The sequence below is a fragment of the Lathyrus oleraceus genome, chromosome 6 (genome assembly GCF_024323335.1).
Source record: "Lathyrus oleraceus cultivar Zhongwan6 chromosome 6, CAAS_Psat_ZW6_1.0, whole genome shotgun sequence".
NCBI classification, from domain to species: Eukaryota; Viridiplantae; Streptophyta; class Magnoliopsida; order Fabales; family Fabaceae; genus Lathyrus; species Lathyrus oleraceus.
In genome coordinates, this window is record NC_066584.1 from 190,678,003 (window position 1) to 190,695,346 (window position 17,344).

The 17,344-nt window shown below is 36.8% G+C and overlaps 1 non-coding gene across 1 annotated transcript; it reads left to right on the forward strand.

Moving 5' to 3' along the window:
- The first annotated feature begins 14,367 nt into the window (after positions 1-14,367).
- Positions 14,368-14,474, forward strand: LOC127099878 (small nucleolar RNA R71). The gene has a single exon (XR_007794341.1). It is a non-coding gene; the product is annotated as a small nucleolar RNA R71 (small nucleolar RNA).
- Positions 14,475-17,344: the final 2,870 nt, after the last annotated feature.

Genomic DNA, 17,344 nt, shown 5'->3' on the forward strand with positions numbered 1-17,344 from the left:
GGATTCATCTTCATTTTCCAAGATTCATCATTTTCTCTCACATTTTGATTCCTTCTCTCTCCATCTCAACTCTCACAGTCAAACACCATAATCAAACTCTCAATCTTCCATTATATCTCACACATCAAGCATTGAAGAACGAAATAAGAGAATCAGAGCATAGAGGAAGAGAAGAGAAGATGTAGAAGGAAGAAGAAGAAGGATTGAAGTAATAGAAAGGCGAAGAAAAAGTAAGGATTCGTACTTAAAACCATCACCATCAACATCTGTACCTTTGCTCCGAGCTCAGAATCTTCTTCTCTCCGACAAGTAAGTTCGATATTTCACCTTCAATCATCATTTTTGTTACCAATGTGTAGAGGAGAGGTCGAAGAATTAAAGCCCTAACCTTAGGGACTTTCATTCCTTCACATAAGGATTTAATTTTTAATTTTCTTGCTAGGGTTCATATGTTTGTTTGGCACAATTTAAGAATCTTATGGTGAATCAGATGAAATTGATATATGGATTGGCTAAAGCTAAGAAAGGTGATCAAATTGACATTCATTTTCGTGTGGTTGGTTCCTCTGCCACCGGTGGTGAACTCCGGTGTAATGGAGGCTTTCAGGTATGCTGATGGAGGTGATGAACACTTTGTTTAAACTGAATACATGTTAAAAACTTGAACCACATGTTTTTTCACTTGAACCTAATTCTTTTCATCACATTTTCGGATTGGGATCCTATGTTCCCCTAAGCCCTATTATTTTCTTTTTACACCATGTAATTTCCCTGTACCCTCTGTCCACACAAAGCAAATAGCACTTGGGCTTGTTTCATGGGCATGGCGCCCCAATTTCTTTTCTTTTTACACCATGTAATTTCCCTGTACCCCCTGTTCCAGCCATTGAACCCCCACCTTGCATTTCCTTTTTTTCAATTTTACTTTCTTTTTGCAATTATTTTTTGATGAAATAGTTAGAAAATAAACCTTTAATTTTAATTCACATTTTTAGAATAAATGATATAATTTCTTCTTAATTGTTAAAATTAATTGATTTTTATCACCTTTAATCATGATTAGTATGTTTATTAGAATATTGATTCATTTTTTAGGATTAATTCTTGTAGTTAATTGATAACCAATACATTGCTAACATGTTCCCCAAGTTCCAGGTATTTTTTAGAATTAGGATTAGTTGTAGTTGGATCAATTCTTAGGGTTTCTAGGTCATTCATCCCTTGCACGTGATTAACCAACTGATGTTTTATCCCAAATGACTGAGTTGATCAAAGTTGCTTTGATAAACTAAATCCTTTAACTTGTGCCTATTCCCTTAGTCTATTCAAGTTATCAAAAGCCTCGTGATCATTTGATAAGACTAATCCCTTGTACTGAAGCTGCATTGAATCTCAAGACCTCAATTCAAGTTCAATACTTCACACCGTAAGTTAATACAAGTGAGACACTGCATATAGACTAGACAATGGACTACTATTTAAGCACAACAAAGGCCATGTATCAGCACATGTTAATTACAATGCAAACTGTGCGACACGAGCCTTAAGCAGTGGAAAAGGAGTGTGAGGGATCATTCCTATCCTTATTTTGAATATCTTTGTATACAAAACGAATGACCCAGTTTCTCAGAGTATTATCCTCTACTCATAGACTTTAGTACAATTTGAATCAAGCAATTGTCAAGTCTCTTCTCCACAAGCAACATTGCATCATCAGGTTCTACAAACAGAATCTTCTTAAACATTTGTTAATCATGATGAGAGTTACATGCCACGAGCCTTAAGCAAAGAAGAATGTTGAGAGGCTTAATTCTTATCCTTGTCTAAAGTATCTGTGAGTACGGAGCGTAGGCCCCAGTTACTCAAAGTATTCACCTTTATTCACTTCCTTTGGTTTAAGCACCAAAAAATATTGCAACCCTTTCGTTTAAACACCAACATCTTACAACCATTTCGTTTAAACACCATGCTCATACCAACATTTTGGTTTAAACACCAATCCAATTTCCTCCTTTCGATTTAAACACCATTTCGTCGGTTCAAACACCAACCCTTCAGTTTAAACACCATTCATAACATATCCTTTGGTTTAAACACCGTTATCATGATCCTTCAATTTAAATACCATTATCCGATTTAAACATCACATCACCCAATTTTCCATCACACTTCTACACCTATCCGGTTTAATACTATTATTTGGTTCAAACACCACTTGAACCAATTCTCTATCACTTTACACCCCTTTCTCCCTCCAACTAACTTCATACCATTTCCTTTTTTTCTTTGGTCTAGACACCAGTTATATCTATTGTCTGGATTTATCATGGGGGGATTCATCTTCATTTTCTTGGATTTATCATTTTCTCTCACATTTCGATTCCTTCTCTCTGCATCTCAACTCTCACAGTCAATCACCATAGTCAAACTCTCAATCTTTCATTATATCTCATGCATCAAGCTTAAAAGAAGAAGAGAATAGAATCAGAGCATATATGAGGAGAAGTGAAGAACTAGAAGGAAGAATAAGAAGGATTGAAGTAACGTAAAGGAGAAGAAAAAGTAAGTATTTGTACCTGAAACCATCACCATCAACATATGTACCTTTGCTCCGAGCTCGGAATCTTCTTCTCTCCGGTAGGTAAGTTCGATTCTTCACCTTCAATCATCATTCTTTCTACCAGTGTGTAGAGGAGAAGCCGAGGAATCAAAGCCCTGATCATAGGGACTTTGATTCTTCCAAATAAGGATTTAATTCTCAATTTTCTTTGTAGGGTTCATATATTTTTTGGGCACGATTTAAGAATCTTATGGTGAATCAGATGAAATTGATATGTGGTTTAGTTAGAGCTCAGAAAGGTGATCAAATTGGCATTCGATTTTTATTGGTTGGTGCTCCTCCGTCGCCGATGGTGAACTTCGGCACGACGGAGGCTCTCAGGTCGGTTGATGGAGGTGATGAACACTTTTTTAAAACTGAAAACATGTGGAAAACATGAACCACATATTTTTGAACTCGAACTTGATTCTTTTCCTCACATTTTTGAATTGGGCTCTTATGTTCCTCTAAGCCCAATTATTTTCTTTTTGCACCATGTTATTTCCATGCACCTCTTGTCTATACAGGAAAATAACATTTAGGCTTGTTGGACAGGGCCTTGCGCCCCAATTGCTTCTCACACTTGTTCCAACCATTGATCCCCCTCCTTGCTTTTACTTTTTTTTTTTCATTTTTAATTTCTTTTTAGTATTTGTTTTCGCAAATATTTTTTGATGAACCTTTGATTTTAATTCACATTTTTATAATAAATGATATAATTTCTCCTTAATTGTCAGTGTTAATTGATTTTTATCATCTTTAATCATGATTAGTATGTTGATTAGAATATTGATTCTTTTTTTTCGAACTAATTCTTGTAGTTAGTTGATGCGTAATACATTGCTAACATGTTCCCCTAGTCTAGGCCTTTTTTATAATTAGGATTAGTTGTAGTTGGATCATTTCTTAGCGTTTTTAGGTCATTAATCCCTTCACATGATTAATCAACTATTGTTTTATACCTATTGATTGAGTTGATCAAAGTTTCTTTGATCAACTAAATCCTTTGACCTTTGCATATTCCCTTAGTCTATTCAAGTGATTAAAAGCCTCTTGATCACTTGATAAGACGAATCCCTTATACTGAAGCTACATTAAACATCAAGACTTCAATTCAAGTTCAAGACTTCACACCTTAAGTCAATATAAGTCAGTCACAACATATAGATTAGACAATGGACTATTATTCAAGCACAACAAAGGTCATGTTTCAACACTTGTCAATTATAATGCGAATTGTGCGATACGATCCTTAAGTAGTAGAAAAGGAGTGTGAGGGGTCATTCCTATCATTATTCTGAATATCTTTGTGTACGGAATGAATGACCCGGTTTCTCAAAGTATTCACCTCTACTCATACACTTTAGTACAATTTGAATCAAGCAATTGTCAAGTCTCTTCTCCACAAGCAACATTCCATCATCTGGATCAACAAACAAAATCTTCTTTAACACTTGTTAATCATGATCAGAGTTACACGCCACAAGCCTTAAGCAAAGAAGAATGTTGAAAGGGTTCATTCTTATCCTTTTCTAGAGTATCTGTGCATACGGTGTGTAGGCCATAGTTACTCAAAGTATTCACCTTTATCCACTTCCTTTAGTTTAAACACCACAAATCTTGCAACCCTTTAGTTTAAATACCACCATCTTACCACTATTTGGTTTAAACACCATACTCATACCAACATTTTGGTTTAAACACCAACTTATTTAGTTTAAACACCAACCAAATTTCCTCCTTTCGGTTTAAACACCATTTCGTCGGTTCAAACATGAACCCTTCGGTTTAAACACCATTCATATCCTTTCCTTTGGTTTAAACACCGTTTCTTGGTTTAAACACCGCTATCACGATCCCGCAATTTAAACACCATTATCCGATCTAAACATCACATCACCCATTTTTCCATCAAACTTCCATACCTATCCGGTTTAAATACAATTATCTGGTTCAAACACCACTTCAACCAATTCTCTATCACTTTACACCCCTTTCTCCCTCTAACTAACTTCATACCATATCCTTTTTTTCTTTGGTCTAAACACCAGTTATATCTATTGTCTGGTTTAAACACCACTTCTATCAACACTTTCATTCACGATGGGGGAATTCATCTTCATTTTCTAGGGTTTATCATTTTCTGTCACATTTCGATTCCTTCTCTATGCATCTCAACTCTCACAGTCAATCACCATAGTCAAACTCTAAATCCTTCATTATATCTCACGCATCAAGCATAAAAGAAGAAGAGAACATAATAAGAGCATATAGAAGGAGAAGTGAAGAGCATAAGAAAGAAGAAGAAGGATTGAAGTAACGGATATGAGAAGAAGAAAAAAGGATTCGTACCTGAAACCATCACCATCAACATATGTACCTTTGCTCCGAGCTCGAAATCTTCTTCTCTTCGGTAGGTAAGTTCGATTCTTCACATTCAATCATAGTTCTTACTACCAGTGTGTAAAGGAGAGCCAGAGGAATCAAATCCCTAACCTTAGGGACTTTGATTCCTCCAAATAAGGATTTAATTCTCAATTTTCTTTCTAGGGTTCATATATTTGTTTGGCACAATTTAAGAATCTTATAGTGAATCAGATGAAATTGATATGTGGTTTGGTTAGAGCTCAAAAAGGTGATCAAATTGGCATTCGATTTTGAGTGGTTGGTGCTCCTCCACCGCCGATGGTGAACTTTGGTGCGGCGGAGGTCTCAGGTCGATAGATGGAGGTGATGAACACTTTTTTTAAACTGAAAAAATGTTAAAAACATGAACCACATGTTGTTTTACTCGAACCTTATTCTTTTCCTCACATTTTCAGATTAGGCTCTTATGTTCCCATAAGCCCAATTATTTTCTTTTTGCACCATCTTATTTCCCTGCACCTCTTGTCTATACAAGGAAAATAACATTTCGGCTTGTTGCACGAGCCTTGCGCCCCAATTGCTTCTCACACCTGTTATAACCATTGAACCCCCTCCTTACTTTTCCTTTTTTTTCATTTTTACTTTCTTTTTATTATTATTTTTGCAATTCTTTTTTGATAAATTGTTAGAAAATACACCTTTGATTTTAATTCACATTTTTAGAATAAATGATATAATTTCTCCTTAATTGTTAGAGTTAATTGATTTTTATCACCTTTAATCATGATTAGTAAGTTGATTAGAATATTGATTCTTTTTTTAGAATTAATTCTTATAGTTAATTGATGCCCAATACCTTGCTAACATGTTGCCCTAGTTCAAGGTCTTTTTGAGAATTAGGATTAGTTGTAGTTGGATCATTTGTTAGGGTTTTTAGGTCATTAATCTCTTCACATGATTAATCAATTATTGGTTTATACCTATTGATTGAGTTGATCACAGTTGCTTTGATGAACTAAATCTTTGACTTGTGCATATTCCCTTAGTCTATTCAAGTGATCAAAAGCCTCTTGATCACTTGATAAGACGAGTCCCTTATACTAAAGCTACATTAAATCTAAAGATTTTAATTCAAGTTCAAGACTTCACACCTTAAGCCAATACAATTCAGACACTGCAGAAAGACTAGACAATGGACTATTATTCAAGCAAAACAAAGGTCATGTTTCAACACTTGTCAATTAGAATACGAACTGTGCGACATGCACCTTAGTCAGTAGAATAGGATTATGGTGGAGCATTCCTCTCCTTATTCTTAATATCTTTGTGTACGGAATGAATGACCCAGTTTCTCAGAGTATTCAACTCTACTCATAGGCTTTAGTACAATTTGAATCAAGCAATTGTCAAGTCTCTTCTCCACAAGCAACATTCCATCATCATGATCAACAAACAAAATCTTCTTTAACACTTGTTAATCATGATCAGAGTTACATGCCACACGCCTTAAGAAAAGAAGAATGTTGAGAGGGTTCATTCTTATCCTTGTCTAGAGTATCATTGAGTATAGGGCGTAGGCCCCAGTTACTCAAAGTATTCACCTTCATTCACTTCCTTTTGTTTAAAGACCACAAATCTTTCAACCCTTTAGTTTAAACACCACCATCTTACCACTATTTGTTTAAACATCATACTCATACCAACATTTTGGTCTAAACACCGACCTATTTGGTTTAAACACCAATCTAATTTCCTCCTTTTGGTTTAAATAACATTTCATCGGTTTAAACACCAGCCATTCGGTTTAAAAACCATTCATATGATATCCTTTGGTTTAAACACCATTTTGTTGGTTTAAACACCGTTATCATGATCCCTCGATTTAAACACCATTATCCGATTTAAACATCACATCACCCAATTTTCCATCACACTACTATACCTATCCAATTTAAATACCATTATCTGGTTCAAACACCACTTCAACCAATTCTCTATCACTTTACGCCCCTTTCTCCCTCTAACTAACTTCATACCATTTCCTTTTTTTCTTTGGTCTAAACACCAGTTATATATATTTTCTGTTTAAAACATTACTTCTATCAACACTTCCATTCACGATAGGGGGATTAATCTTCATTTTCTAGGATTCATCATTTTCTCTCACATTTTGATTCCTTCTCTATGCATCTCAACTCTCACAGTCAATCACCATAGTCAAACTCTCAATATTTCATTATATATCATGCATCAAGCATATAAGAAGAAGAGAATAGAATCAGAGCATATAGGAGGAGAAATGAAGAGCATAAGGAAGAAGAAGAAGGATTGAAGTAACGGAAAGGATAAGAAGAAGTAATGATTCATACCTTAAACCATCACCATCAACATTTGTACCTTTGCTCCAAGCTCAGAATCTTCTTCTCTCCGATAGGTAAGTTCGAGTTTTCACCTTCAATCATCATTCTTGCTGCCAATATGTAGAGAAGAGGCCGAGGAATCAAAGCCCTAACCTTAGGGTCTTTGATTCCTCCAAATAAGGATTTAATTCTCAATTTTCTTTCTAGGATTCATATATTTGTTTGGCATGATTTAAGAATCTTATGGTGAATCAGATGAAATTGATATGTGGTTTGGTTAGAGCTCAGAAAGGTGATCAAATTGGCATTCGATTTTGAAAGGTTGGTGCTCCTCCACCGTCAATGGTGAACTTCGGCGCAGAGGAGGCTCTCAGGTCGGTTGATGTAGGTGATGAACACTTTCATTAAATTGAAAACGTGCTGAAAACATGAACCACATGTTTTTTCACTCGAACCTGATTCTTTTCCTCACTTCTCGGATTGGGCTCTTATATTCCCATAAGCCTAATTATTTTCTTTTTACACCTTGTAATTTCCCTGCACCTCTTGTCTATACAAGGCAAATAACATTTGGGCTTGTTGCATGGGCCTTGTGCCCTAATTGCTTCTCACACCTGTTCCAACCATTGAACCCCTCCTTGCTTTTCCTTTATTTTTTTCATTTTTAGTTTATTTTTATTATTTGTTTTTGCAATTATTTTTTGATGAAATAGTTAGAAAATAAACCTTTGATTTTAATTCAAAGTTTTAGAATAAATGATATAATTTCTTAATTGTTAGAGTTAATTGATTTTTATCACCTTTTTCACCTTTGGGTATGGAACAAATGACCCAGTTTCTCAGAGTATTCACCTCTACTCATAGACTTTAGTACAATTTAAATCAAGAAATTGTCAAGTCTCTTCTCCACAAGCAACATTGCATCATCAGGATCAACAAACAAAATCTTCTTCAACACTTGTTAATCATGATGAAAGCTACACGCCACGAGCCTTAAGCAAAGAAGAATGTTGAGAGGGTTCATTCTTATCCTTGTCTAGAGTATCTGTGAGTACATGGCTTATGCCCCAGTTACTCAAAGTATTCACCTTCATTCACTTCTTTTGGTTTAAACACCACAAATTTGTCAACCCTTTAGTTTAAACACCACCATCTTACCACCATTTGGTTTAAACACCACTCCAATTTTCTCCTTTTTGTTTAAACACCATTTCGTTGGTTCAAACACCAACCCTTCGGTTTAAACACCATTATTATCCTATCATTTGGTTTAAACATCGTTTCGTGAGTGTAAACACCATTATCATGATCCCTCGATTTAAACACTATTATCTGGTTTAAACATCACATCACCCAATTTTCCATCACACTTCTATACCTATCCGGTTTAAATACCATTATCTGGTTCAAACACCACTTCAACCAATTCTCTATCACTTTACACCACTTTCTCCCTCCAACCAACTTCATACTATTTCCTTTTTTTTCTTTGGTATAAACACCAGTTATATCTATTGTCTAGTTTAAACACCGCTTCTATCAACAACTTGATTCATGATTATGGGATTCATCTGCATTTTCTAGGATTCATCATTTTCTCTCACATTTTGATTCCTTCTCTCTGCATCTCAACTCTCACAGTCAATCACCATAGTCAAACCCAATTGCTCCTCACACCTGTTCCAACCATTGAACCCCCTCCTTGCCTTATGCCATAGTCAAACACATTTTGATTCCTTCTCTCTGCGCCCAATTGCTCCTCACACCTGTTCCAACCATTGAACCCCCTCCTTGCTTTTCCTTTATCTTTTTTTGCATTTTTACTTTTTTTTATTATTTGTTTTTGCAATTATTTTTTAATGAAATATTTAGAAAATAAACCTTTGATTTTAATTCAGATTTTTAGAATAAATGATATAATTTCTTCTTAATTGTTAGAATTAATTGGTTTTTATCACCTTTAATCATGATTAGTATGTTGATTAGAATATTGATTATTTTTTTAGAATTAATTCATGTAGTTAATTGATAACCAATACATTGCTAACATGTTCCCCTAGTTCTAGGTATTTTTTAGAATTAGGATTAATTGTAGTTGGACCAATTCTTAGGGTTTTTAGGTCATTCGTCCCTAGTGATTAATCATTCGTCCCTTGCAGAAAAGTAAAATGAAAAACCATGGGTTGCCTCCCACGCAACGCTTGTTTAACGTCATTAGCTTGACGATTAGAATTTACACACCTGTAGTAGTAGGAATCGGTGGATCAACCAGAGTGTAGCTTGAGTAGTATGCTGGAATGTCTCCTCCTTCGTAGAGCTTCAGTCTTTGTCCATTTACTATGAATGGACTACAGGTTCCGTTCTTAATTTCTACGGCTCTGGATCTCAGAATCTTGGATACTTCGAAAGGGCCAGTCCATCTTGAGCGTAGTTTTCCAGGGAAGAGTCGTAACCTAGAGTTGAAAAGGAGAACAGGATCGCCTACATTGAAGTTTTTCTTTACTATTCTTTTTTCGTGGTAGGCTTTTGTTCTCTCTTTGTATATTGTTGCATTCTCGTAGGCAGAATGCCTAAGTTCTTGTAGTTTACGAATGTCAAGGGTACGCTTTTCTCTAGCGGTCAGGTAGTCTAAATTCAAAGTTTTAATGGCCCAATAGGCCTTATGATCTAATTCGAACGGTAAGTGACAGGATTTTCCATAGACTAGTTGGTAAGGGGTAGTTCCTATAGGGGTTTTGAAAGCGGTTCTATAGGCCCATAATGCTTCTTGAAGCTTCTGAGACCAGTCTCTCCTAGAAATAGAAACGGTTTTCTCCAGGATTTGTTTTAACTCCCTATTAGATACTTCTACTTGGCCACTAGTTTGTGGATGGTATGGTGTTGATATTATATGCCTAAATCCATATTTTCTTAAAAGTTTGTCGAATATCCTTGATATGAAGTGTGATCCTCCATCGCTTATGACTAAGCGTGGTGTTCCAAATCTAGGGAATATATAGTTTTTAAATAGTTTGATCACTACCCTAGTGTCGTTTGTGGGTGCAGCTATAGCTTCAATCCACTTAGACACATAGTCTACAGCTACTAAGATATACCTGTTTCCCAAGGATGGTGGGAAAGGTCCCATGAAATCTATACCCCATACATGGAAGAGTTCTACTTCCTGAATGTTTCTTAGAGGCATTTCATCACGCCTTGAAATGTTTCCAGTGCATTGTCATCTATCACATTTGACAATGCAAGCATAGACATCACATCACATGGTAGGCCAGAATATGCCATCTTGAAGAATCTTGGCGTATGTCTTAGAGGTGCTTGCATGTCCACCATAAGGTGCAGAATGACAATGCTCGATAATACTATTTACCTCTTCTTATGGAACGCACCGGCAAAAAATGCCATCTTTGCCCCTTTTGAAAAGGAGCGGTTCGTCCCAATAGAAGTTTCTCACATCGTGGAAGAATTTCTTCTTGCGGTGGTAGTCAAGATCAGGGGGTACAATATCAGCAGCTAGGTAATTAACGAAGTCTGCATACCAGGGTACGTTACTTATTGCTAAGGAATTTTGGAAGTGCTAATGAGGGCCTAGGTTATTGTCTTCAATGGTTTCTAGTCTAGCTATCAGTCTATCATAGGTGAAATCATCGTTTATGGGTACTAGTTCTGGTTTTAGATGTTCTAGCCTAGAAAGGTGATCGGCTACTACATTTTCAGTGCCTTTTTTATCTCTTATATCTAAATCAAACTCTTGTAGTAATAGAATCCATCGGAGTAACCTGGGCTTGGCATCTTTTTTACTTAATAGGTAACGAATGGCAGCATGATCGATGTAAACTATAATTTTTGCTCCTACTAGATAAGATCTAAATTTGTCTATAGCGAAGACTACAACGAGTAATTCTTTTTCAATTGTTGCGTAGTTAAGCTGGGCAGCGTCTAGGGTTCTACTGGCATAATAAATTGCATGTAATTTTTTATCTTTTCTTTGTCCTAGAACAGCTCCAACTGCATAATCACTAGCATCACACATTATCTCAAAAGGTTCTGACCAATCAGGTGGTTTCATAATGGGTGCAGATACTAATGCTTGCTTCAAAAGATTAAAAGCGTCATTACATTTATCATCGAAAATGAATTCGGCATATTTCATTAAAAGTCCAGTTAAAGGTTTAGTTATTTCGGAGAAGTCCTTAATAAAACACCGGTAGAATCCAGCGTGTCCAAGAAAGCTTCAGACTTCTCTGATAGTTTTGGGTGGTTTTAGGTTTTCTATAACTTCTATTTTAGCTCTATCTACCTCTATACCTTTTTTCGGAAACTATATGTCCTAAAACAATTCCTTCGGTCACCATGAAATGACATTTTTCCCAATTTAGCACGAGGTTCACCTCCATGCATCTCTCCAGGATTTTCTCAAGGTTAGCAAGACAATTGTGGAAATCAAATCCGCAAACCGAGAAATCATCCATAAACACTTCCATGATACCATCTAGGTAATCTGCAAAGATTGACATCATGCAGCATTGGAAAGTAGCTGGGGCGTTACAGAGGCCGAATGGCATTCGTCTGTAGGCAAAAGTTCCATAAGGGCATGTAAAGGTAGTTTTTTCTTGATCTTCGGGGTGGATAGGTATTTGGAAGAATCCTGAGTATCCATCTAGATAGCAGAAGTAAGAGTGTCTTGCTAGACGCTCCAACATCTGGTCTATAAATGGTAAAGGGAAATGATCCTTCCTGGTTGCTTTATTTAATTTTCTATAATCTATACACATCCTCCATCCTCCTTCTAACCGTTTTGCTACATGTTCGCCTTTATCGTTCTGCACGACTGTGATGCCTCCCTTTATAGGTACTACATGCACAGGGCTCACCCACTTACTATCTGAGATTTGATAGATTATACCTACCTCAAGAAACTTAAGAACTTCCTTTTTAACAACATCACTCAGTATAGGGTTTATTCTTCTCTGATGTTCTCGGGAGGGTTTTGAATCTTCTTCGAGCGAAATCCGATGCATGCATACGGATGGGCTTATACCTTTCAGGTCAGAGATATTATATCCTAAGGCTGAGGGATATCTTTGTAAAACGTCTAAAAGTTGGTTCGTTTCCTCTTGGCTCAAGGTAGCACTGACTATAACTGGACGGTTCATCTCTTCATTGAGGAACTCATATCTCAGATTCTTAGGCAGTTCCTTAAGTTCTAAGGTTGGTTTCTTAGGGCATGGCATAAGATCTAGGGTAAGGGATAAACATTCGTAAAGGTTATCATCGATGTAGGGTTTTCTGAAGTCATCATCTTCCATTATGAGGGCTGATGGTAACTTAATTGTTTTTAAAATTTCTTCTTGTTCTAATTCTCTAACACATTCATCAATGATATCTAAGGCATAACATGTGTCTCCCATCACAGGTGCCATAAGAAATTTCGAAAGTATAAATTCTATTTTCTCGTCACCTACCTCAAAGGTCAACTTTCCTCTCTTGACATCTATTATGGCTCCTGCAGTCGATAAGAATGGTCTACCTAGAAGGATTGGTATATTATTATCCTCTTTGATGTCCATGACAACAAAATCAGTAGGGATAAATAACTGACCTATCCTAATAGGAACATCTTCTAAAATTCCTATCGGATACTTAACAGATCTATCGGCTAATTGAAGTGACATCTTAGTAGGTTGTAATTCTCCTAAGTTTAACCTCTCACAAACTGCTAAAGGCATTAAGCTCACACTAGCTTCTAAGTCTAGAAAAGCTTTTTCGATGACATGACTTCCCAAAAGACAAGGAATTGAGAAATTTCCAGGATATTTATCTTTTTTTGCTAATTTATTCTCGGAAACGGCATTACATTCCAAAGGCTTCGGATCGTCTAGTCTACGTTTGTTGGTAAGGATGTCTTTCAGAAACTTTGCATAAGAAGGTATTTGGGTGATGGCTTTTGTGAAAGGGATTTCTACACGAAGTTTTTCTATAATTTTAATAAATTTTTGATACTGGTTATTGATCTGGTTTTGTTTGAGTCTTTGCGGATATGGTATAGGTGGTTTATATGGCGGTGGTGGTACATAAGTTTTATCTTTAGGTTTTTCTCCTTTTTCTTGACCTTCCTGGTTTTCAGATTCCTCTGGTTCCTTTACTTCGTCCGGGGGCTTGGTATATTCCTTAGAAGTTTTGGGTTCACTCAATCTAGGGTTTGGTTGCTCATCATAAGCGTTCCCACTTCGTAGGGTAATGGCATTGGCTTGTCCTCTCGGATTTTGTTGAGGTTGTCCAGGGAACTGTCCTCCAGGTGTAGTCTGAGGGGCTTGGTTCAAAGCTACCTGAGAGATCTGGGTTTCAAGCATCTTAGTATGAGTAACTATTTGGTCAACCTTGGTTCCTAACTGAGTAATCAATTCGTTAACATGAATGTTCTGGTTCATGAACTCCTTGTTTTGTTGGGTTTGAGCAGTGATAAAAATTTGCATAATTTTCTCAAGGCTCGACTTTGGTGGTACAGGTTGCATAGGTTAATTTGATCTTGGGGCTTGATAATTAGGTCTCGGAGGTGCATTATTTTGGATAGGGTTATTGTTTTTATAGGAGAAGTTCGGGTGATTCCTCCATCCAGGGTTATAGGTATTCGAATATGGGTTCCCTTGGATGTAGTTCACTTGCTCAGAGTGGGTTTCGTTTAATAGAATGCATTCTGCAGATTGGTGTCCTTTGGTTCCACATATCTCACAATCCAACGAAACTGCGGCTACAGTATTCGGGTTTATGCACATTTTCCCGACCTTGAGGGCTAATCCGTCCATTTTAGCTTGCATCATGTCTATAGAGCTTAGTTCATGCACCCCTCCCTGGGCTTCCTTCTTCTCAACTGTCGCTCGTTCGACACCCCATGATTAATGGTTTTGAGCCATATCTTCGATGAGGGCACTAGCTTCAGGATAAGGTTTGTTCATCAGAGCACCGCCTGCGGCAGTGTCGATGGTCATCTTTGTGTTATAGTGAAGTCCATTATAGAAAGTTTGAATGATTAACCAATTTTCTAAACCATGATGTGGGCATGCTCGTAACAACTCTTTATATCTCTCCCAAGCTTCGAACAACGATTCTCCTTGGTTTTGGGTAAATCTAGTTATGTGGTTTCGAAGAACGTCGGTTTTACTTGGGGGAAATTATCTAGCAAGGAAAACTCTTCTAAGGTTATCCCAAGTCGTAATGGAATTGGGTGGAAGGGAATCTAACCATGATAGGGCTTTATCTCTGAGGGAAAAAGGGAATAATCTCAAACGTATTGCCCCAGGAGAAGCTCCATTGGTTTTAAAAGTGTCTGCTAATTGAAGAAATATTTTTAAATGTTGGTTTGGGTTCTCAGTAGCGAGACCTGCGAATTATCTCTGTTGCACTAGTTGCAACAGGGAAGGTTTAAGTTCGAAATTATTAGCTGGGATGGTTGGGTTTACTATACTAGAACTAGGTTCTTCATTGGATGGTTGAGCGAAATCCTTAAGAGGTCTTTGGTTTTGATCTTCGGTCATAGCTCCCTTAATTCTATGAAAGAATAAACGTGCGCGAGCGTAATATTCAGGTTCTTCTAGAGGGTATACTAAGATTAAACTTTTGGTGTTGCGAGTTCTTCGCATTGACCGGCGGGAAATAGCCTAAGTCTAAACGGTATAACAACAGGGAAATGAAATTTGACGAAATTGGTCCCCGACAACGGCGCCAAAGACTTGATGCGTGCTTTTCTCAAGTATACGAACGCGTCAGAGTAATATAAAAGATTGTCGAATCCATAGAGACCAAGTGTCAATCTATCGTTATCTATTGTTATGGTGTTTATCAAAGGCAATCAAAATAGGTGTTTTTAGAGTGTGCAATGAAAAGTAAAGTGTTGAATGAAGTTCAATTAATAAAGATAGGGTCGAATGTAATTGACATAACTAATTAATAATCCAAGTACTTGCTAATAGAGCTACTAATGGGCAGTGTTTCCTACTTCGAAAAGATCTAATTTAACAGGAACTGTCGCTTTCGCGTATTCAAAACCGAGTTGTACTCCCTAATCAAACTCTCTTATTGTCACTTATAAAAAGGCACGCATTGTGTTAGAGTAGTAAACCTATTTTTAAGAAATATAGTATCTTGACTAAGTTCAAAAGTATTTTAACCTGGATTTCTTAACCAAAAGAGGTTCTCACAAACCAGACTCTAAACTTATAAACGCGTCCGAAAATAGTTTTAAAATCTCTTTTCTTCTTAAGTTAAAAACTCCTAATGAACTAAACAAAGCGCTTTCGCTGTTTTTGAAATAGTTAAAAACAATTAAGTTTAAAAAGACGTTGGACGACTTTCGATCTTACCCAACGAAAATTAAGTGCGGGGAAACTTAAGTAGAAAGTTAAAATAGCCCTTAAGTGTTTCTACAAACAATTGTACGGATTATCAGTTCAATTATGATCCTTCCATTCTAACCTTATAGATTTAGTTAGACATGGTAAACTAAAAGTGCATTAATTTAAATAAAAGTAGTGCGAGTGCGGAAAATAAATAAAAGTAGTGCGAGTGCAGAAAGTAAATAAAAGTAGTGCGAGTGCGAGAAATAAATAAAAGTAAAGCGAGTGCGAGAAATAAATAAAGTAAAGCGAGTGCGAGAAATAAATAAAGTAAAGTGAGTGCGAGAAATAAATAAAAGTAAAGCGAGTGCAGGAAATAAATAAAGTAATGACAGTGCAGGAAATAAATAAAGTAAAGACAGTGCGGGAAATAAATAAAGTAAAGACAGTGCGGGAAATAAATAGATAAAGGTAAGGCAAAAAAAACCTGCTCCAATCGGAGGGTTGAATAAAGTGCAAAGCGGAAATGAAAATGGCGGCAGGATTAACTTCCTTCCAAAGTGCTCCAAACTCGATTACAGACTCAATCACAAAACTCGATTACACAATTGTGGTAACACCCCAATGCAAAGCGATTACCACTTTAAAATACTAAATATATGCCTAAGTGAGACTAATTTTGCTCTGGATCTTCCTCTGCTCTAATTTTGGATGATTGAACAAGTGATTTCGAGTCTCTATTTATAGGAGAGTAAAATAATGGAAATGACAAGGATGCCCTTCAACTTGAAAATGGGAGGGAAAACTTTTCCTCTTGTGGCGCCCGCCACAAGGCCATGGCACCCGCCACAAGGCCAATCTGAGGCGCCTTAGTGGAAGTAGTGGGGAACGTGGCAGTTGAGGGAAGTTGAGCTAGGACGCGTCATGGCAGGGTCTATGGTGCCAGCAACAGTGGGAGCCACAAGTACAAAATGCTGAATTGTAGGGTTTTTAGCTCTTTTTCGCTCCTTTTCTCGATCGGGGCTCCGATTAAAGTAAAAACCTGAAAACAAAGAGAAACATAGTAATAACACAACAAAATGACAATAAAATTACTAAAATGCATGCGAAATCGGTGTCGAAAATACGGTGAATTTCAGTGTCATTAGAAACGCAATTGCACGCTCGCAATGATGGACTGAATAGAGTCGCCACCGAACTTTATTTATTCCTAAAAGGAAAGGGGAAATATCGATAAAACCCAAGAAATAATGACAATGATTATGGTCGTCGCAACCTAATCAGGGTTCGGGAGTCGATTACGCAAGGGGAAGGTATTAGCACCCCTCACGTCCGTGTACTCAATGGGAACCGTTAGGTTAGTTGTGTGTGTTAGTGTTAGTTTGAAATGTTAGGCTTTCTCAAGTTATTAAGTGGGAAAGAAAGAATAGAAGAGAGAAGAATGTTTTTGGATTTTTGCAACAAGGAGGACTAAACCTAAGTTTTTTATGAATGGGCCAGACAAAATTTACAAATCTTGCTCCTACGTATCTCCGGGTGCCATAGAGAACTCAAGGGTTACGTAGTTCTGGGTAGAAAAATGTTTGTTTATTGGTCGATTTTAGCGAAAGCTACTTTATGTCAATCTACGAAAACATTGTTGGACTATCCAAAACAAGTGGAGAATGGGACGTTCACATCTCGGTCGA